The sequence below is a fragment of the Budorcas taxicolor genome, chromosome 23, assembly GCF_023091745.1.
Source record: "Budorcas taxicolor isolate Tak-1 chromosome 23, Takin1.1, whole genome shotgun sequence".
NCBI classification, from domain to species: Eukaryota; Metazoa; Chordata; class Mammalia; order Artiodactyla; family Bovidae; genus Budorcas; species Budorcas taxicolor.
Window position 1 is genome coordinate 22,543,620 of NC_068932.1, and position 20,985 is coordinate 22,564,604.

Here is a 20,985-nt window from a genome sequence, read left to right on the forward strand (position 1 = left end):
ACACACATACATATGTATATGCATTTTTTTCTAAATCATTTGAAAGTAGATTATATATATATATATTACAGCCTTATCACTTAATACTTCAATGTATATTTGCTAAGAACAAGGATAACCTTTTATATAATCTTTAATACAGTATCAAGTTCAAGAAATATAGCATTGATACAATACTATTCATATTTCCAATTCCGTCAGTTGTCCCAGTAATAGATTTTTAAATTTTTTCCTTTTCAGTCAAGGATCACCTGTTGCATTTAGCTGTCATATTTCTTTAGTCTCTTTTAATCTGAAACAGTTCTACAGCCTTATTTGGTCTTTCATGACATTGAATTTTTCAAATGAATATCAGCCATTTTTTTCTTCTTTTCTTCCTTTCAAGAATGTTCTTCATTTGGGTTAGTCTAGTATTTCCTCATGATGATTCAGGTAGTATGTATTTGGTATGAATCTACACACCACTGGGCTTTCCTGGGGGCTCAGACCATAAAGAATCCACCTGCAGTGTGGGAGACCTGGGTTCGATCCCTGTTCTGGGAAGATCTCCTAGAGAAGGAAATGACAGCCCACTCCAGTATTGTTGCTTGGAGAATTCTATGGACGGAGGAGCATGGTGGGCTATGGGGTCACAAGGAGTTGGACACAAGTGAAGCAACTTATCATATACCCACCACTACTGATAATAGTGTCCTTCTTTGGACACCCCTTACCCCTCATTGGTGATATTAATTTTGATGACTTCATCAAGGTGTTAACTCTGTTTCTCCACTGAATAGATACTGTGATCCCCTTGGAACTCGCAAGCAGTTTGTGGGGCGACATATTAAGACCTTGTTTTGCTCCTCATTAAACTTTTGGTGGCTCAGTGGTAAAGAACCAGCTTGCCAATGCCGGAGACATGGGTTCGATCCCTAGGTTGGGAAGATTCCCTTGGAGAAGGAAATGGCAACCCACTCCAGTATTCTTCCCTGTGAAATCTCATGGACGGGACTCTGGAGGGCTACAGTCCATAGAGTTGCAAAAGAATAGGACATAACTGAGCGACTAAATAACGACAATGACAAACTTTTCTCCCCATGATTTATCAGATGTTGATGATTCTTGCCTGAACCATTTTCAGGTTGCAGTGATGGAAAATTTGAATGGTTCCCTAAAACATCTGTTCTTAAAGGACTTGTTCTTAGGTATGAGAAGAAAATGTGAATTTTCTTCCTAGCTTGCTTATGTTTGTTTCTTTCTAAGAAATACAATCACATGCTCTGAAGATCTGTATTTCTTTATGGCTTTGGTGATGCTGCTGTTCTTGTTGTGTGTGTTCTTTTTTTTTAATTTATGTATTTTATTTTTTTGGCTGTGCTAGGTTTTTTTTGCTATGCTGGCTTTTCTCTAGTTGTGGAGAGCAGAGGCTACACTCTAATTGTGGTGCCTGGGCTGCTTCTTGCGGTGATTTCTCTTGTAGAGCACTGATTTTAGGACACACAGGCTTCAGTAGTTGCGGCCCCCATGATGAGGGCACAGGTTCAGTAGTTGTGACGTGTACACAGGCTTAGTTCTCTGCGGCATGTGGCATCTTCCTGGATTGGGGGTCCAACCCGTGTCTTCTGCATTGGCAAGTGGATTCTTTACCACTGAGTCACCAGGGAAGCTTGTGATGCTGTTTTTAAAAAATATCCAGTAACTTGGGGAATTCCTTAGGAGTCCAGTGGTTAGGACTTGGAGCTCTCACTGCCAAAGGCCAAGGTTTGATCCCAGTCGGGTAACTAAAATCTCATAAGTCACATGGCATGGCCAAAAGAATTTTAAAAAGCCAGTAACTTAAAAACTCTTCTAGTTGTCATTAATAATTTTATTTATTTTTGGTTTTGCTGGCTCTTCGTTGCTGCACAAGCTTTTTCTAGCTGTGGCGAGCGAGGCCTGCTCTTCATTGCAATGCGCAGGCTTCTCATTTTGGTAGCTTCTCCTGTTGCGCAGCATGGGCTCTAGGGTGAGCGGGCTTCAGTAGTTGCAGCTCATGGGCTGTAGAGCACAGGCTCAGTAGTCGTGGTGCACAGGCTTAGTTGCTCCATGGCACATAGAATTTTCCTGCATCAGGAATCTAACTCATGTCTCCTGTATTGGCAGGCGAATTCTTATCACTGAACCACCAATGCAGCCAAAACACTTATTAGTTTTGAAAATTGGGAAAAGGTTTACCTCAGTGAGGGTTGACCAAGGGTTTGGTGATTTCCTAGAATATGGCAACATCATCAGTAGAATGAATTTGTTCTCTGCTCAACCAGCAGCATAAATGCTTTTCCCCTAAGCCAGATTGGAAACAGGCTTGTGAAGCTGATGCCCTTCTTTTTTTTCTTTTCTCCTTTTAATAAGTGGGATAGCAATATGAATGCACCATATATCAACATTTCTCAGATGTATTTTAGAAGCCTGGTTGAGCTCATAAAGAACTTTTGCTTCAGCTTTTTAAAATATGTAAAGTTTTGAAGTGCCCATCATTCAGGAACTTTAAGAGAAAAAATTGGTTTTAGAAAATCACTCCCCATTCTTATTTACTATCACCCTTTTCTCTCTGTCACTCTTTTTTCTCTACATTTTTCCTTTTCCTTCTTTCTTTTTATTCCTTTGAAGGATCTGGTCAATATGCATGAATGAGCCTCCCTAAGAAAAGAAAAGGTAGAGAAAAAGGTATTACTCTTGAGTCTTATTCTTTGCTGTTACTATGGTGAAGAGTAGGCTGATGATATGACGTTACTAATGAAAACCTTACTAGTTATCAGCTATGTTTTGTAGAGGAAACGTTGCCTATGAAAAATTAAGAGAGAGAGAGAAAAATAGGGAAATAAAATAAATGGAACTAGAGAGACAGAAAATAAGGAGGAAAGATCAGAAAGGAGCAGAAGAAGAGGACTTGGAGGGAAGGACCAAGATTACAGAGCTGCTAAATAGGAAAGTGGGAATCAACTCTAACATTTACCTTTACCCAGTCTACTGTTTCGGCTTTCCCCTTTCAGTAGAGTGTGCTGCAAGGTAAGATGAGGTCAGGATGAATAAAATGGTCCCAGCTTTGATTCCTTGGATCCATCCATTCAGAACTGAAAGGTTTACCCTGTGATATGGTGACTTGATAGCCTGATCCTAGTAGGTTATGGTGAAAGAGTCTATTAAGAGATGCCTTTTGGGGAGCTAGCATTAACAGTTATTTTTAACTGTTAATGAAACTCCCGTTTCAATCCCTTCATTCTTTAGGCTCCTCCACTGGCTACTATGAGAAGCAGTCAAAATTAGCAGCTATACAAAATGAAGTACCTCTTGTCTCCCCAGTCACTTCCAAAATAAACAGGGAGTAATACTGTCCGTATTTTGTCTCACTTTACTCTGAAGGCTACCGATAGAGGAAGCATGGATTAGTGTGTAGTGATTTCTAGGCTCTGCCCTCTGGACGGATTCCCCTGAGTGTTGTGGCTGAGTGACAGGACCATGTGGCAGGAGTGCAGCTGGAAGTATATCATCGGCAGATTTGGGTTGGGTAAATATAGCAGGAGCAGGATGTCAGTGTGGGAGATGGATTGTTCTGGGAAAGGAAGTGTTGTCTTTCGTCTGAGAAACAATTTCCTGCACTTCTGGGACTCTTGCTTTCTTCTTTTTTTTTTCCAGGGCAGAACAGGAGTTGGCAGGAGTTGGGTACACTTGGTGTATTCTATCTCTGGGTGTCTGTCTGTTCCTACATTTGAAGATGGGAGTAGAAATCAGATCTGTTTCGGCAGTTAGCAATAAATAGCCATACCCTTTTGCCTTATAGTTCACTTTTTGCAGTCTTAAAATTATAGCACATACCTGTATAGAGTTTCTTTTTTAAAAGTAACTTTTTGTTTTATTAAAACAGACAAGTTGAAAGACAAATATAATTATACAAAGAAAATCAACTCTATTGAAAGTCAGACATGAGGCACCAGCTGGCAGGAAACAGCTGGGATGTTTCTGGGGGCAAGACTCTTCACAGCAGAACTTAACTCTTTAAGCTATTTCTGTTATCTGAACTATTTAAGGTGGCTGCCTACCTATCAACAATCTATATAAAAGACTAAATCTACTAAATTATGTGACCTTTTACAAATGACTAGAACTTTGCAATTATAAACTGTGCTTTTGCATAATTTAAAAACTTTTTAAAAAGTGTTTTTATTTTAGAATAGATTTAGATATATGGAGAAATTGTAAAGAAGTTCCCATATACCCTACATCAAGCTTCTCCTATTATTAACATCTCTCATTAGTATGGTACATTTGTCACAATTAACGAACCCATCTGATACATTGTATTAACTGAAGTCCATTCAGATTTCCTTGGTTTTCACCTGGTGGTTCCAGGATCCCATCCAGGATGCCATATTACATTTAGTTGTCATGTTTCCTCAGGCTCCTCCTCACTGCGATAGTTTGCATATTTTTTTTCTTTAACGTTTCATAACAACCCACAAAATAGACTGAGCCTTTATTAGTATCCTCCTTTTACAGATAAAATTCACCTCTGGAAAGGCTAAGTAACATGTTCAAGGTTATATAGTTAGTAAAGTTTCTATTAAAATGTGATTATGATTTGGAAAAAGACAGTGAAGTAGCTATTTGCTTTTAATGTGGATGAGGGCAGAACTGTAGCCAACTTTCCAGTGGGCCATTTGTAGAAGAGGAATAAGAAACCAATTTGAATAAATATTACTTGTTTTGGACCTTTCTGTCTTACCTGGATATAAATTAACATTATTATTTTAGTAACAGTCCCATGGGAAATGCCCATTCTCTTTGTAATTCTGCTGTCTATCAAAGGAGCTGATTCCAGAGAATTCTGGACTGCCTGATAAGTTGACCTTGTTCTCTAGCAGCAGGCTTGCTGCTCGCTGGTGCTTGTTGTTAGACATCCAAGTTCAGTAGGAAGGTCCATTGAAAGCCTAGCATATGCACTAACACAACCAGATTGTTTCTGGCATTATGTGTAAGTGACTGGGACTAAAGCACATGAATTTTTTGTAAAGTTCTAGAGTCTAATTGAGCAGGCTGAAGTTCTGGCTTGAAGTTAGGAGATTCACAGAATTAGTGCTGAGAGGTGGTAGAAAAATGAAAAATCCACCAGGACGTGGCAGTTACAGGCTCTGAATGTTTTTATTCAGTGGGGTAAGGTGGAGGAGGGGAGAGGAGGTAAAGTGTAGTATGTTACTGATGCTGCTGCTGCTAAGTTGCTTCAGTCGTGTCTGACTCTGTGCGGCCCCATGGACTGCAGCCTACCAGGCTCCTCCGTGCATGGGATTTTCCAGGCAAGAGTACTGGAGTGGGGTGTCATTGCCTTCTCCACTGAGGATGCTAGATACTGTTAAAAGGTGATTTCAGGGTGATGGAAACTGTAGGGGTACAAAGCATCAGATCTTGAGGGAATAGCTTCTCTTGCCTAGAGAAGTATCTGTGCGATTATACCTGTGTCTTAAAGAGCAACTTTTAAAGTTCTCCAAATTAAGCTGATAGGGTAACAGTTTATTGATGGCATTAACAACCACTTTTATTAACACAAGTTTTTATTTTAATTAATGGGAAATGGGATACTTCTCAGTTTATGCTTTGATGATATATAGCTATGAGCCTAGAGGCTGGTTTAGCACCTTTTTGTAGTGACTATTGCTCTCTCTGGTTATTAGCTCTGATTTTTTGTCTCCAAAAGGAAGCTATGAAAATAGCAATGAATAAAAAAATGAGGGAAAACTTGAGGAAGTTTGTGTATATTGTCTGTCTTCATGGCATCATGAAGTAGGGTGGGAATGATGTAGACGTTATAAACTACCAGTTTAGGAGTCTTAATGGGCTTGGATGACAAAGGCCTTGTGCCAGGAGAGTGGGAGGTTATCGATGGGAGCAAAGATGACAGCAAATATTAAACATTCCATGGACTACATACATGAACTATAGTCCTTGGAATTCTCCAGGCCTGAATAGTGGAGTGGGTAGCCTTTCCCTTCTCCAGGGGATCTTCCCAACCCAGGTATCGAACCCGGGTCTCCCACATTGTGGCTAGATTCTTTACCAGCTGAGCCACAAGGGAAGCCCAAGAATACTGGAGTGGGTAGCCTATCCCTTCTCCAGGGTATCTTCCCGACCCAGGAGTCGAACCGGGGTCTCCTGCATTGCAGGCAGATTCTTTACCAACTGAGCTATCAGGGAAGTCATTAAACATTCCAGGATGGACCTAATACTCTGAAAATGCTTTTGCTTTACCAATTTGAAAGAGAAAATATAAAAGACAAAGTGACAATATGAAAAATGACTATTCAAACCAGAAAATCCTGTCCATTGGTGAAATTTTAAACTGTCATTAGATCAGAGGAAAGTCTTGTTCAGAATGTAAAACAAGAAACAGTGAAGTATCTGTGTCTCCAGAGAACTCATTATTTGAACTGCGATGGAGGAAAGGGAGATTCCTTACTGTGGTTTTGCACAATGTGAAATCTTCATGAGGTCTCAGCAGATGTAGAGTCTCTAAGGATTTGTGACTGGCTAAAGAGGCTCAATCACTGCAGATGGTGATTGCAGCCATGAAATTAAAAGATGCTTACTCCTTGGAAGGAAAGTTATGACCAACCTAGATAGCATATTAAAAAGCAGGGACATTACTTTGCCAACAAAGGTCCATCTAGTCAAGGCTATGGTTTTTCCAGTGGTCATGTATGGATGCGAGAGTTGGACTGTGAAGAAAGCTGAGTGCCGAAGAATTGACGCTTTTGAACTGTGGTATTGGAGAAGACTCTTGAGAGTCCCTTACTGCAAGGAGATCCAACCAGTCCATTCTGAAGGAGATCAGCCCTGGGTGTTCATTGGAAGGACTGATGGTGAAGCAGAAACTCCAATACTTTGGCCACCTCATGCGAAGAGTTGACTCATTGGAAAAGACTCTGATGGTGGGAGGGATTGGGGGCAGGAGGAAAAGGGGACGACAGAGGATGAGATGGCTGGATGGCAACACTGACTCGACGGACGTGAGTTTGAGTGAACTCTGGGAGTTGGTGATGGACAGGGAAGCCTGGTGTCCTGCAATTCATGGGGTCACAAAGAGTCGGACATGACTGAGCAACTGAACTGACGAAAGAGGCTCAGATTCACTGAGCCTTCAGTGTGGAGTGCAAGACAGAGATGGCTCACTGACATCTCTGCTTCAGAGCAATCAGTTTTGCTGAGTAGGAAGCTACCAGGTGTACTTCACTTTTGCAAGAATCCAGAACAGTTCCAATGAACTATGGCCTGAGGTGACTGCTCCTCTCTACAAAAGCTACAAAGAAGACACTACAGGAACTTACAGTTTCCCAGAAGGAAAGCTCATATCCTGTTAAATCACTATAGAAAAATTAAGTAGAACTAGCGAAAAGAGAAGGCAGTGGCAACCCACTCCAGTACTCTTGCCTGGAAAATCCCATGGATGGAGGAGCCTGGTGGGCTGCAGTCCATGGGGTCGCTAAGAGTTGGACGACTTTCACATTTCACTTTCATCCATTGGAGAAGGAAATGGCAACCCACTCCAGTGTTCTTGCCTGGAGAATCCCAGGCACGGGGAGCCTGGTGGGCTGCCGTCTATGGGGTTGCACAGAGTCAGACACGACTGAAGCGACTTAGCAGCAGCAGCAGTGATAAGAGAATCTTTACTTTCATTTTCAAGAGGCTTGTAAAAAAAAAAATTGAGGTAAATTTCATCCAACATAAAATTGACCATTTTGAAGTGAACAGTTAATTCATTGGCACTTGTTGTTCAGTCACTAAGTTGTATCTGATCCCATGAACTGCAGCACACCAGGCTTCCCTGTCCTTCTCTATCTCCCGGAGTTTGCTCAAACTCATGTCCATTGATTTGGTGATGCCAAACATTCATAGTGTTGCAGCCACCACCTCTGTCTAGTTCCAAAGTATTTTCAGTACCCCTAAAGGAAACCTTGTTACTACTTACTAAACAGTTAACTACTCCCTTCTCCTCAATCCCTGGCAAACACCAGTGTGCATTCTGTCTCCATCCTGGATTGTTGTTGTTTTAGTTACTAAGTCACATCCAACTCTTTTGTGACTCCAAGGACTGTAGCCCACCAGGCTCCTCTGTCCGTGGGATTTCCCAGGCGAGAATACTGGAGTGGGTTGTCATATCTTTTTCCAGGAGATCTTCCCGACCTAGGGATTGAATTCACATCTCCTGCATTGGCAGGTGGATTCTTCACCACTGAGCTACAGGAAAGCCATATGACCCATCTGGCTTCTTTCACTTAGTATAGTGTTTTGTTTGTTTATTTGCATATTTATTTATTTTTGGTTACACTGGGTCTTTGCTGCTGTGCAGGCTTTCCTCTAGTTGCAGCAAGAGGGGGCTACTCTTCATTGCAGTGCATGGGCTTCTCATTGCAGTGGCTTCTCTTGTTGCAGAGCATAGGCTCTAGGTGCACAGGCTTCAGTAGTTGCAGCTTGCAGGCTCTAGGAGACAGGCTCAGTAGTAATGGCACACAGGCTGAGTACTCTGCAACATGTGTAATCTTCCCAGACCAGGGATTGAACCCGTGTCCCCTGCCTTGGCAGGTGGATTCTTATCCACTGGACCACCAGGGACATCCTAGCATAGTGTTTTTGAGGTTTATCCATGTTGTAGCAAAAATCAATACTTTATTCCTCTCATGGCTGAATAATATTCCACTGTCTATATACCACAGTTTATTTATCCATTCACCCACTAATGAACATTTGGACTATTTCTACTTTTTGGCTATTATGAGTAGTCCTGTTAGGCATATGTGTGTACATGTATTTGAGTACCTGTTTTCATTCTATTGAATTATATACCCAGGAGTGGCATTACTGGCTCATATGGTAACTGACTTTTTGAGGAAATGTCAAACTGTTTTTCACAGCAGCTGAATCATTTTACAGTCCTAGCAGCACTGTATGAGGGTTCTAGTTTTTCCACATCCTTACCAGCACCAGATAAAACTCCTTCAAGTCTTAATGGATCTCTTGACATGCTTCCTTGAAATCAAAGGAAGGCTATTCTGGGTCAAATAAAGTATTGAGGTTCTACCTTTTGTGCTAAAGAATTATTTTCTTCTAAAATCTGTAGGACATAGTGGTCACAGCTGATATGGTTTGCTTAGATAGGGTTGAAATCTGACTTACCAAAAAGAGTGTCAGTTACACTTTGGGTCTTGACATAGATGGTAGTATTTCTGGTATCATATGCCATCAGAATCCTGCACCAGGCAATAGACTGGGTCTTGCTGACTATTCAGGAAGTTCAGTTTGCTTGCAGATTGCCAGCTTACTTTCCTGCTTGCTGAATTGCCTTCTGGAGAGGGAGTTAGTGCTAATTCCTGATAAGTTACTGGTTCTTTTTAAGGTGCTACATAAATTGATTTCTGTTGTTATTCTTTTACTACTTGTTAGTTGCTTAGTCACTCAGTCGTGTCCAACTCTTTGCAACCCCATATACTGTAGCCCACCAGTCTCCTCTATCTGTGGGATTCTCCAGGCAAGAATACTGGAATGGGTTGCCATTTCCTTTTCCAGGGGATCTTCCTGACCCAGGGATCAAACCCAGGTCTCCTGTACTGGCAGGCAGATTCTTTACTGTCTGAGACACCAGGGAAGCCCTTTACTACTTATATGGACCTTAATACTCTAACAATTCCATTTCTTTGCTATTTGGCAAGATGGTTTCTTATCTTGATGTCTTCTACATCAAATTATTGAGTTCCTAAATGCCTTTTTCATACCTTCTCTTTTTTAGGCCATCAATTTCTACTTCTTATGTCTATATATTTTGTGATTTGTATAATAGTAATCACTGTGGTTAATGTTTTAGTGTGTCTTATCTAAATTTTTCTTTTGTAGAAATTACTTTCTTCTTGTGGAAGGAGGAAATTGTTGCTGGAATCTAGGAAGCTTGACCTTGTAGTTCTCTCTCTCTTCTCTATAAATCTAGCTTTCCTTTTTTTGGTAGCACTGCTTTCTCCAGTCTATGAGTTGGGTGGTAGGTTTTTCTAAGTTTCAGAAAAATAATTTTTTGCTACTGTAATGTGTTTGCTGTGTTTTAAATCAGAATAAATCAGAATACATTTCAATGTTTATTGCTTCCATTGGTTGCTTAAAAAAATTTTTTTTTTAATGAGTCTGTACCAGTTTTCAAAGCAAACAGAAAATTGCAGTCTCTACTCTACCTCTCTCCCCCTCTCCCTCTCCGCTGTTCCAGGTTAGGTTTATAAATGCATCCTAACCATTTGATCAAAGTCAGGCTTTGAATAAGGCTTTATAGTCAGGTGTGGTTGAATGACAGGTATGTCTGGATTTGGTCTTGAGAGATTTGGGGATGGGTTTTTTTCCCTCCCTCTTCTAATAATGTGCTGTGTTCTATAATAGGTTGAGTTGTAACATTCATTAAACCACTCCTCACATTCCCTGTTTTCAAAGCTTATCAGGATGACTTTGATTTAGTTATTTGGAACCAAAAAGGCATTTGTGGAGCCTGGTCTGGAGTTGTGGAACAGTAATATATCAGAGATCAGACTTAGGTCCCAGTGGGATTATTCGTCAGGATTTACTTGCTTGGAAGTACACACAGGAGTCAAATGGTATGTATGGAAAGCTTTGCTGGAATGCAAATTGGACACATTTTGTTGGGACCTGTAGGGGATTTTCACTGCTTCATAATTTTTCAAAGGTTTGTTATACATCAGACAGTCACTGCCTCTTCTTTAAATCTTTAAATCCCCCCTCTTTTTCCTGTTGTAAAGGTCAGATTTTTTTTGACAACTGTGTGCAGGAACAAGATTTGCTAAATCCCTTCATTTTTATTCATACAAATATCGGCATTCAGTGAGCATCAGTTATCCCAGCATTTAGAGGTAAGGAAAACTCAGGGAGAGTCTTATGAATCTCAACTTAGTACCAGGCATATATCTCTGGGGATAAGTTTGCTGCCTCAACTTTAACCCTGACTGCTCTGATATGGGATGAGACTCTCACAGTGACTTGTACAGGAAACTTACCCTTCATTAACTCCATGTCTATGGTTGTAAAATAGATAATATGACTAGTAGGAGGAAACTACTGGACTCTTCTGATGGGGCCTCTTTGTGACAATCCTTAGATTAGTGCTGAAAATAAAGCACAATTCATTCTCTCCAATGGAGCCCCCTTTTAAGCTTTATTCAGCTTTTAGTAATATCTTGGGCAGCACACCACTTTTAATTTGAATATGATTCTTTTTCTCACTCAGTAGATGGAATCATGGTATTATTACCATATGGTACAGTTCCTCATCAAACTTGTTTAGTTTGATGTTATCATGTTATCTATTGCTATGTAGCAAATTACCCTAAAACTTAGAAGCTTGAATTTTTTATTATGGAACATTTTCTAAGGGTCAAGACCCTGGGAGCCACTTAGGGGTTGCGGCCTAGGGTCCCTCAAGATAATCAGCCAGAGCTGCAGTCATTTGAAAGCTTGGCTGGGCTGGAGGACCCATATCCAACCTTACTGATATGGCTTTTGTTAAGGTACTCCAGTTTCTTGTAGGCTGTTGTCCAGAGGCCTCAGTTTCTCACAATGCAGACCTTTCCATAGGATACCTAACAACTTGACCCCTTACCCCTAACAACTTAGGCTTACCCCTAAGTGGGTGATCCGAGAGAGAACAGAAGCTGCACTAATTTTTCTTACCTAGTCTCAGAACGTCTACCGTATAACATTGATCAGCAGACCAATCCTGACATGATCTGGGAGAGAACTGCACAAACATGTGTAATCATTGTCACTGAGGGTCTTCTTGGAGGCTGGCTACATAAGAAGTTAATTGAAAAATTTCAAAAGTTTACTTGGGCTTAAATACTGATTTTTTCCCCCCCTAAAAAATTGTATTCTCCTTACTAGCCTTCTTTCTGTCTTTTTTCTCTCTCTCTTTTTTTTCTTTCTTTCTGTCTTTTCTCATACTCTTCTGTATCTGAATTATCCAGGGTGTACATGGCATATATATATGTGAAATATGTATTCTTCAACATGTGAATCTTTCTCATCCATTGTCATCTCTACCTTAAGCAGTAGTAAAACCCTTCTCTGTTTCTAAAGCAAACCAGTAAGCATGATCAGTCCCTCTGCTGCTTCCTTCCTGTCTTCCCTGTCTTCTGTCTCTTTCTTCTGAGAGAAACACCTGTGGCAATTGGTCCTATGAGTCCTCTTCTTCAGTTGAATTCAGATAATCCTTTGTGCTTTCTCAATCCATTTACCACTGATCCTATAAAATTTGGTGCAAATAGACCAGAGTGACCAGAGTCATAGGACCACTGTGGATCTTCCAGATTGATATATATAATGATGTGAACTCTTCTTAGATTCTATCCAGGAGCTCTGAGATGGAGATAAAGTCCTTGCACAGGGGAGATATTCAAAAACTAAATTATCTGTTACTTGATGGGTTCATCTGATCCTTTGTATACTAATCAGAAAAGAGCCTAAAGAGTGATTTGCTTTTCTTTACCTTTCTAGGCCAAGCAGGTCTATAGTCACAGTAATGAAGAATGTACAGGTTGATCTTGAAACTAACTGGAGACACTGTCCTGCCTGTTTCGTGACCATGCAAGCTATGCTGTTGCATTGACATCTTTCGCCGCCTTGGTAGAGTTTCCTCCACCAAACTCTATGCCTGATAGCCTGTGTTGTGAAATTGAACTTGTTCAGCTCTTAGGGGTGTTAAAAAGGAGAATTAGCTTACTTTCTCAAAAATCCCAGAGTATCTTTGGCTTCCTAGGAACAGCCTGAAGCTATGAATGAATCTGGCCTCATATTCCTGTTGCTGTTAACTGGCCTACTAGAAAATTCATACCTGGAAAAATATACACGATACTTTTTTTTGACTCAGGATATACAGAACCTGGAAAATTCCATGGACAGAGGAGCCTGACGGACTCTAGTCCATGGGGTTGCAAAGAGTTGGACAGGACTGAGCATACACGCACAGCGTAACACAGTATAGAACCAGTGAGTGAAGCCCCTCAGTTGTATCCAACTCTTTGCAACCCCATGGACTGTAGCCTACCAGGCTCCTCCGTCCATGGGATTTTCCAGGCAAGAGTGGGTTGCCATTTTCTTCTCCAGGGGATCTTCCTGACCCAGGGATCGAACCCAGGTCTCCCACATTGTAGGCAGACGCTTTTACCATCTGAGCCACCAGGGAAGTTGTATAGAACCAGAGAGGATCCAAAATTGTGTTTATCTCTATAGAAGTCCATAGATAAAAGTAACAAAGCAGGCAAACAATAAAAAAACCTTTCATCATAAAATCACTCTTTACCTAACTCTGACCTTCTCTAATCCTTAGCATTATATACACATAATTTAAATAATTTAATCGATTTGCCATATTATTTTTGTTCCTTTTATTCATTTAGCATAACTTAATACAGAATTTTATTTAGCGTTTTTATTGTCATTATAAAATTACATTGAATTAGAATGTCATAGGTTAACTATTCTTTTAAAAATTTTAATTTGTTGGATATAGTGCAACTTTAATCATCTTTATACTGATAAAATTGGTTTTTTCCTAATTATCTTCATGAAATAATAGGCCCATTAGTAGACTCGACTGAGTTTTATGGTTGTGCTACCCTTTATTATTTTTTACCTTCTTTTTATTTTGCTAATTTAGTTGACAAGATGATACCTTTATAATTCGTTTTATGGTTCTTTAATTACTAGCATTTTCTCAAGTGTTTTACTGTTAGAAGTTTTTCTCATGTGAATTATCTGTACTTAAGTCTTGGCCACTTATTTGACAGAGATTGGATAGTGTCCATTCCAATTTGTATCAGCACCTTTTATATCTGGATAATGCTTTTTTATCTTTTCATATTTATTCCTCATGTCTTTTTCTCCCTATTATTGTGGGCTTTTTGAAACCTGGTTAGGTTAGTGGTATTTTTTATTCTTACAATGAGGTTCTTCAGCATTAACTAGTGTATCTGTATTTGAAATATAGAAATGAGAGTTCCTGTGAGAGCCTTTAACTCAGAGTGTGCATGGGAGCCTCCCTGTGTGGAGAGCAGGCAATCCAAGGTGTAAGGAGGGGAGATGAGGACAAGGCTGACTGATACCAGACCTATAAATAACCTAAGGTTTAGCTTTGTGCTTTGAAATAGGAATTAGGTCACTTTTATTGTCTTCCCCAAGTCATTTACTGGTTGGCCATGAAGAGGAGGCATTAGGATTTTTTTTTAAGAAAATGTTACTGTTTTCTGCTCTTAGGAAAATGAGAAGTGCTGATATTGGTCAGCTCTGTCTTGCTTTCTTTCTTCTCTTAGCGTGAGATGATTGAATGAAAAGTGTGGGTTTGGGGATTTAACTAGACATGATATCCAGCTTCCTGAGAAAGTAGAATTCTAAATAGTGAAAGGCCCTGTATCTCTTTGCCATGGCACCAGGCCTAGGACAGATTGACCATATGTGAAAGGGAAGCTGGTAACCCAGCATGTGTCAGTCTTCTCCCCATTGAGCAGGGTCCTTTTTTACCTTGTAGACTGATGTGCCTAATCATTGTCACTGGTCTCTGCAGAGAGTTAAAGGCCCAGACTCTTAGAACTTTTTCTCTGGGCCCTCAATTTTCTTCTCTAACCTGAGAAAAGTGGACCAAATGATCTCTGAAGTCAAAGTCCTTAGCTTCTTTGAGTCCACTCTCCTCTCGTACAAGTTTAGAAATACTTTCAGAGAGACCCTGTTCTACATGAGTGTCATTATCCTTTATTTGTAATGAAGCTTTTGATGTTGGAATAGTACAGAAAGTAATTTTAAAGAGAAAATGCACATAATCTTTGCTTCCATGTGTTTTGAGGTAGTCTCACTTTATAGTTTCCCTTTGTCTTTCTGTTGTCTACTTGGGTCACTTTTCAGGTGAACTGTACTTCAAACTTGTTATATAATTTCACAAGGGCCTTTTAGTTCCAAGTAAGTGATTCTAAGATCTTTGTTATCTCTTAAAATTTTCAATAGTTCTTGGAAATGAATTAATACTACATGAGTATTCTATTTTTGATTTAGAACTTTTACTCATTAAATACAGTTATATATTAACATATATGAAGATATATAAATATGTCTCAGTTAAGACTTAAAACAATCCTGTGAGGTAGGCATGAGGATGTGGAATAGTAATCCCCAATACCTGCTCTTCATCATGTGCCACTCCCAGGAGGCAACTCCTTTTATCTTTTTTAGCAGATTCTTTCAGAATTCAAGTAACAAGCTTATATTGCTACTCCTTGGTTTTTTCAGTTTTAAGCATGAAGTTCCCCTCATTTGTTTTATGTTGCTACTAATGTTTATAAGAATCAAGTTACCTTAGAATGAGAAGAGACTTCAGATCTTCCAGAGACCCATGCTCAAAACTTTTAAGGGCCTAGCAGTTAACTTATAAATGGGTATGAGGATAGGGATCATTGGGAACTACAGCAAATTGAAAGGCTACCCCAGCTAAAGAAATTCAATTCTGTTTTTAACTGCACATAACAAACAGTTTCAATATATGGGTCTTATTTGGGTCCCGATTTATACAAAGAAGTGTTACAAAAATTTATGAGGATTATAGAAATCGCAAAGAGTCGGACACGACTGAGCGACTTCACTTATAGAAATTGAATAATTGCAAATTGAACACTAACGCTTTGATACTAGGGCAGTATTGCTGTTTCAGATGTGATGATAATGATGTTATCAAGATGAATGAAAATATATGATATAAAGGATTTGCTTCAAAATAATAGGGGAATGGTGGTGGTTTAGTCGCTAAGTCGTGTCCGACTCTTGAGACCCCATGGACTGTAGCTTGCTCCTCTGTCCATGGGATTCTCCAGGCAAGAATACTGAAGTGGGTTGCCATTTTGGGAGGGGATAATAAAAAAAGATTAGCCCTGAGTTGCAAATTATTAAGGATGGGTTTGGAGTACATGGGAGTTCACTACACTAGTCTGTTTACTTTTACATAATTTTGAAACTTTTTGTAATGTTAAAATTCCATAGTTCAGAATCAGGTCCTTATAGCAGAGGAGTAATAGAATAAGGAGGAAAAGAATCTAGAATAGACTAGAACAAAGGTAGTTCTTTTAGCTATACTGTCACCAGACCCTTAATAGTATATTCAGTCAAATAATCATTTGTTATTACAAATGTTCATTTGTCTAGTCTGTTCTTTTAAATTTTTATTTTTTTCCTTTAGTAGATGATAACATGTCATTTAAAAATGTGGTTTCAGTTATTCTTACTAAATTCATTCATTGCTCTAAACAAAAAACTTGCAGCTTACACCAAACAAAACATATCTGTGGACTAGCCCTGATTTTTTTAAAATGGGCTTAAGTTTGTGATTCCTCAGTTTGTTCCAGAAGAAACTAAAGCACAGAATGGTTGTCATTTGACCAAGGTCATACAGCTTATTAGTGTAGAAAGCTAGAACTCAGGTCTGATACTATTGTCATTGTTTCTTATGAGAAAATTGCCCCATTAACTTATATAAGAAAAGGTGGTTATGGTTTTGCCTGGCAGTTTTCTTTTTTAAAACTTTAGCTATTTGTTTTTACAACATTGACTAAAGATTTGGCTTCTCTTTTTTTGTAAGGTGATAAGAATGAGAGATCTGAGCCACAGTCAGCTCCTGGTCTTGTTTTTGCTGACTGTATGGAGCTTTTCCATCTTTGGCTGCAAAGAATATAATCAATCTGATTTCGGTGTTGACCATCTGGTGATGTCCATGTGTAGAGTCTTCTCTTGTGTTGTTGGAAGAGGGTGTTTGCTATGACCAGTGCGTTCTCTTCGCAAAACTCTATTAGCCTTTGCCCTGCTTCATTCCATATTCCAAGGCCAAATTTGCCTGTTACCCCAGGTGATTCTTGACTTCCTACTTTTGCATTCCAGTCCCCTATAATGAAAAGGACATCTTTTTTTGGTGTTAGTTCTAAAAGGTCTTGTAGGTCTTCATAGAACTGTTCAACTTCAGCTTCTTCGGTATTACTGGTTGGGGCATAGACTTGGATTACTGTGATATTGAATGGTTTGCCTTGGAAATGAACAGAGATCATTCTGTCGTTTTTAAGACTGCATCCAAGTACTGCATTTCGAACTCTTTGGTTGACCATGATGGCTGCTCCCTTTCTTCTAAGGGATTCCTGCCCACAGTAGTAGATATAATGGTCATCTGAGTTAAATTCACCCATTCCAGTCCATTTTAGTTCGCTGATTCCTAGAATGTTGACGTTCACTCTTGCCATCTCCTGTTTGACTACTTCCAGTTTGCCTTGATTCGTGGACGTAACATTCCAGGTTCCTATGCAATATTGCTCTTTATAGCATTGAACCTTGCTTCTGTCACCAGTCACATCCGCAACTGGGTATTGTTTTTGCTTTGGCTCCATCCCTCCATTCTTTCTGGAACATATTGGGCACCTACAGACCTGGGGAGTTTCTCTTTCAGTATCCTATCATTTTGCCTTTTCATACTGTTCATGGGGTTCTCAAGGCAAGAATACTGAGGTTTGCCATTCCCTTCTCCAGTGAACCACTTACAAACAAAGCTAGTGGAGGTGATGGAGTTCCAGTTGAGCTATTTCAAATCCTGGAAGATGATGCTGTGAAAGTGCTGCACTCAATATGCCAGCAAATTTGGAAAACTCTGCAGTGGCCACAGGACTGGAAAAGGCCAGTTTTCATTCCAATCCCAAAGAAAGGCAATGCCAAAGAATGCTCAAACTACCGCACAGTTGCACTCATCTCACACTCTAGTAATGCTCAAAATTCTCCAAACCAGGATTCAGCAATACATGAACCATGAACTTCTAGATGTTCAAGCTGGTTTTAGAAAAGGCAGAGGAACCAGAGATCAAATTGCCAACATCCGCTGGATCATCGAAAAAGCAAGAGAGTTCCAGAAAAACATCTATTTTGCTTTATTGACTATGCCAGAACCTTTGACTGTGTGGATCACTATCAACTGTGGAAAATTCTGAAAGAGATGGGAATACCAAACCACCTGACCTGCCTCTTGAGAAATCTGTATGCAGGTCAGGAAGCAACAGTTAGAACTGGACATGGAACAACAGATTGGTTCCAGATAGGAAAAGGAATACGTCAAGGCTGTATATTGTCACCCTGCTTATTTAACTTCTGTGCAGAGTACATCATGAGAAACGCTGGGCTGGATGAAGCACAAGCTGGAATCAAGATTGCCGGGAGAAATATCAGTAACCTCAGATATACAGATGACAGCACCCTTATGGCAGAGTGAAGAGGAACTAAAAAGCCTCTTGATGAAAGTGAAAGAGGAGAGTGAAAAAGTTGGCTTAAAGCTCAACATTCAGAAAACTAAGGTCATGGCATCTGGTCCCATCACTTCATGGCAGATAGATGGGGAAACAGTGGAAACAGTGTCAGACTTTATTTTGGGCGGCTCCAAAATCACTGCAGATGGTGATTGCAGCCATGAAATTAGAAGATGCTTACTCCTTGGAAGGAAAGTTTTGGCCAACCTAGATAGCATATTCAAAAGCAGAGACATTACTTTGCCAACAAAGGTCCATCTAGTCAAGGCTATGGTTTTTCCAGTGGTCATGTATGGACGTGAAAGTTGGACCGTGAAGAAAGCTGAGTGCCGAAGAATTGACGCTTTTGAACTGTGGTGTTGGAGAAGACTCTTGAGAGTCCCTTGGACTGCAAGGAGATCCAACCACTCCATTCTAAATATCAGTCCTGGGTGTTCATTGGAAGGACTGATGCTGAAGCAGAAACTCCAGTACTTTGGCCACCTCATGCAAAGAGTTAACTCATTGGAAAAGACTCTGATGGTGGGAGGGATTGGGGCCAGGAGGAGAAGGGGATGACAGAGGATGAGATGGCTGGATGGTATCACCGACTTGGTGCACATGAGTTTGGGTGAACTCGGGGAGTTGGTGATGGACAGGGAGGCCTGGCGTGCTGCGATTCATGGGGTTGCAAAGAGTCGGACATGACTGAGCAACTGAACTGAAGAATAAGAGAAGAGATTCAGTCTTAAAATCTGGTGGAAATCCAGGCCTAGAGATGGTTCTGTTTCTTAGGATAAGAAATTGCCAAGCTTAGGCAAGTTATAAGCATAAAACTTTAACTGAGGCAGTACTGGAAAAATGAGCCCCTTGGTTCTATTTGATCCTTAAGTGAGATTTCACTCCCACTACAAAACTACTACTCTGTTTACTTAAAAAAATATTTTTAAACTATCTTAACTATTTTTTCCAAGTCCAAAGCACTAAGCCAGCAGAATAGACGTACAGACTTGCCAGCTCTGGGGAATGTGTTGCTAAGTAGCTGTGACAGAGCCTTGGTAAGACACTGTCCTATAGAGCTGATACTAGGTTTTTGCTCCCAGAACAAATTGGGAAATAAGGATTTGGGAAGTCTTCTTTTATATATGTTTTATTTTCATGCTTAATATAAAAGCCTAATGAACCTGAGCTGACTTTCAAAGAGTTATTGCTGTACTGGCAAAGAATCACATTGTAAATATCAGTTGAGGGAAGATTTATAGAAAGCATCAGAAGAAAGTAGAATGACCCTTGTAGATAGATTCTAATAAGTCTTTCCACCATTATAGCTTATTCACCTCTTTTTGACCATCCTTCCCTGTTCCTGTTTGTTTATATATTTTCCCACCAAGACCAAACAGAAGCAAGATAGAAGGAAATGAATTGCAAAATTCCTTTGGGCAGAGAGTTTGAATCTTTCAGACTTTAGTTAAATAACCCTTTTGAAGTATACCCTGTTCTCCTAAAGAACCCCCAAATTTTATTAAGTAGTCTCTTACCAAGTGTCATAGAACTCATGCCTTTATGTATTTTTCTTCCTCTCAGGTGTCAAAAGTTATTAGGACAAATATTTATCATTTAGAAATTGATGCAGATACCTGGAATGAGAGAGTTGGAACCTGTAATTTTTAGAATCCATACTATGTGTTGACCAGTAAAAGACTTTGCCCTTACCAATGCCTAGGGAATATTCTAGACTGGAAGGCAGATAGATTCCATACCAGAGTATTGATTCTGTTCTTTTTTTTTAATTAGAAAATTAAAGCTATTGGCTAAAATTAAATTGAATTTATTTTATTTATAGATCCAGCCACACAATTTAGCATCATATTATATAATAGCATCTATTTTATTTTTAGGAAAATGTTTCTCTCTTTAGCAAGAACATGTGTACCTTGTAGACAGGGGCTGTGCCTTCTACACCTTTCAAAGCTTAATAAATACTACCTTGTGTATTTAGTAGATATTTTGTTTGGCAGGGCTTTATTGGCTATATTCAGTACAAGTGGCAATAATATTAGTGTGTGTCATACATCATCTCATTTAATCTTTCCAGGAATATTTCAACATAATATTGTCCTCATTTTATGGAAGAGGAAACTTAGGTTCTAAAAAGTGAAGAACTTATAGAAGTTCACATACTTAGTAAGTGGCAGAACTTGAATTTTAAACCTAGGCCTATTTCCTTAATGATAGCTCCTGCTCTTTATTCCATATCATGTTCCTTAAGAGCTTTGGAATCATTGCTAGAAGTCTTGACAAACTGTTCTCTCTTCCGTTTTGGTAAGTATAAATCTCATTTATTCTTTTGTACCAGAAGAGCCCTTCATGTTTAAATCAGGATATGGCATATGCTCCTCTGAGAGTCTAAGCTAATAGGGGGCAGTATAGCATAGTGGTTAACAGTATGAGTTCTAGAACCACACAGACCTGGGTTTGAATATTGGCCTCACATTAGTGACCTTCAGTAAGTTACTTAACTTCTTTGAGCCCCAGCTGCCTTACCTATAAAAATGAGACAGCATGGAATGATACTCAGCAATTAGAAGGAATTAACTATTGATGCACACAAGAACTTGGGTGGATCTCAAAGCCATTATACTGAGTA

The 20,985-nt window shown here is 39.6% G+C and overlaps 1 protein-coding gene across 10 annotated transcripts in view; it reads left to right on the forward strand.

Annotated features, from left to right (window-relative positions):
- The window catches only part of GBF1 (golgi brefeldin A resistant guanine nucleotide exchange factor 1), a 124,529-nt gene that overhangs the window by 28,822 nt on the left and 74,722 nt on the right, over positions 1–20,985 (forward strand). The window lies entirely within an intron of this gene.